The 2,431-nt window shown below is 48.2% G+C and overlaps 1 long non-coding RNA gene across 1 annotated transcript; it reads left to right on the top strand.

Annotated features, from left to right (window-relative positions):
* The first annotated feature begins 784 nt into the window (after positions 1–784).
* On the top strand, positions 785–1,517 carry LOC145718194 (uncharacterized). Its single transcript, XR_014141638.1, has 2 exons — positions 785–1,112; positions 1,370–1,517. It is a non-coding gene; the product is annotated as an uncharacterized LOC145718194 (long non-coding RNA).
* The last annotated feature ends 914 nt before the right edge of the window (positions 1,518–2,431 follow it).

A 2,431-nucleotide genomic window follows, 5' to 3' on the forward strand; every position in this document is an offset into this window, starting at 1 on the left:
AATAGCATTCCTTCACATACCTTGGCACATGTCCACTACCTTCCATTTTCTCAGACTGCAGATTTAATTTTCATGATGTTTGCATGTGTTTGCACCTAAAAGTCCCAGTAACTTCTCACCTTCCCCCTGAAACACCAAACTGTTCCTCCATACAGAAGAAAGAAATGAAATTTCTGTTCTTAGAAACACAGGCCTAGCTAAACTCCTACTTCTCCTTGTTAACATAATATCCTTCTTACAATAATATTCATGTATATGATATAAATTTCCAGGAGATCTTAGCACTCAGGCAAAAGTATCCACCCCACACAGATACTCCACAAATCATACTATTACCACCCTCTATGCCAAACTGCATTTAATCTAGCCATTTCTTCTACAGCCTGTGTTACATGTTCTAAATTGCTCCACCTGAGAGAGGAGGCAGTAACCATGGGGAAGCCTAGTGACTGGGTCTGACTCTAGCCAACTCCTGCCATTACATAAGGCCATCTGGCATAAAGTGACCAGGAATCTTCTCCCTCAATAATGGCTTATATCTCATGGGTGATTCCTTTACAGGGTTGTGTGTTGGCCAAAGAGACACAATAGTTCGTGAGTGTTCTTTTTTTCTTATTTAAATGTTACTAGTTTTTTCATCCCAAATTCCCCATCCTTTCCTTCTCCTCTAAATGGAATGTAAGGTGAGTGTGTCATCTGATCTGAGCTCTACTTCTTTCCAGGGTTGCTTCCCAAGCCTTCTCTCAGTGCCTTCCCCAGTTGGGTGGTATCTCCCAAGAGTAATGTGATTCTGATGTGCTCAACTCTTACCAGGAATGTAAAATTTGCTTTCAGAAAGGAAGGAAAGCCACTCTTGGATCCCATGCCGCTACCCAGTTCTACAGGGATCCAGGTTAAAATCTACCCCTTTCACCTGAGTCACTGATGCTGGGGAGTACACCTGCAAATACTCCATGGAAAAGGCCCCTTTCAGAAGCTCTCCAGCCAGTGATACTTCTCTACTGTGGTTACAGGTGAGGTGGGGGTACTTTAGGATGACTTTTGGCATCAAATACAGTTTTCCTTGGCACAGAGAATGAGGCAGAACTAAAAGAAGACTGGGAGATGAGGATGTGAGGGCGATCTGGCTGCGACATCTGTCACCCCATTGATCGCCAGGGTTGATTCGGCTGATCTGGCTGGCTAGGCGGGTGTCCCCTTCCTCCCTCACCGCTCCATGTGCGTCCCTCCCGAAGCTGCGCGCTCGGTCGAAGAGGACGACCTTCCCTGATAGAGGAGGACCGTTCTTCGGTCAAGGGTATACGAGTAGCTGCGCTCCCCTGCTAGAACCTCCAAACAAGCTCTCTCAAGAAGACTGGGAGATGAGAAGCTCTCACCCTCCGTGCCCCCAACTGAGAAAAATAGAATAATCCAGAGTCAGCTGGTTGAATCCACGCCTTGGTGGGAGTCATATCCCTGCCCTGACATCGAAAGAGGGCCAAGATCAGGGATCTCCCATCTTTTCTCCCATGTCAGAGCTCGCTCCCAGAAGGCCAAGGGAAGAAGAGAAACCAGGCTACCGCTGACATTCTGCTACCGGAAGTGACCGTCTGTTAACGGAAGCGATCTTCCATTACCGGAAGTGACCTTCTCTGACAGGAAGTGACCTTTCTTTACAGGAAGTGACCTTCTCTTACAGGAAGTTTGCCCAAACTTTCTCTCCAGGCCCTCGGAAGGCATAAGGTGAACCCCGGAAGAAATGTGGCTCTGCAGTGCCACAGGCCAGACAATATGCTTGAAGATGTAATGTCTGTTCTCCTGACAAGTACTAGAAAGCAGGTACAGCACCAGAGACCTAAGGAAGAGCGGACTTCTCCCTTCAGAACGTGACAGTCAATGACACTGGAAACTACAGCTGTGTCTACGACCAAAGGCTCCTTTCTTGGCCTCACACCCCAGTAACCGCCTTGAAATCCTGGTAACAGGTAAGGTTTTACATGATGTTAAGAAAGATTTATTTTAAGATTTTTATTTATTTGACAGAGAGAGAGAGACAGCGAGAGAGGGAACACAAGCAGGGGGAGTGGGAGAGGGAGAAGCAGGCTTCCCGCAGAGCAGGGAGCCCGATGCGGGGCTCGATCCCGGGACCCCGGGATCATGACCTGAGCCGAAGGCAGTCGCTTAACCGACTGAACCACCCAGGCGCCCCATCTTTTTTTTTTTAATAAAGATTTTATTTATTTATTTGAGAGAGAATGAGATAGAGAGAGAGCATGAGAGGGGGGAGGGTCAGAGGGAGAAGCAGACTCCCTGCTGAGGGGGGAGCCTGATGGGGGGCTCGATCCTGGGACTCCGGGATCATGATGTGAGCCCCAGGCAGACGCTTAACTGACTGAGCCACCCAGGCACCCTAAATGGTTGATTTTAGAGTGATTGAGACTTGTCCCTCAGA

Source organism: Leptonychotes weddellii, unplaced genomic scaffold (genome assembly GCF_054177405.1).
Source record: "Leptonychotes weddellii isolate Sample4059 unplaced genomic scaffold, ASM5417740v2 HiC_scaffold_11942, whole genome shotgun sequence".
In the NCBI taxonomy this organism is placed as follows: Eukaryota; Metazoa; Chordata; class Mammalia; order Carnivora; family Phocidae; genus Leptonychotes; species Leptonychotes weddellii.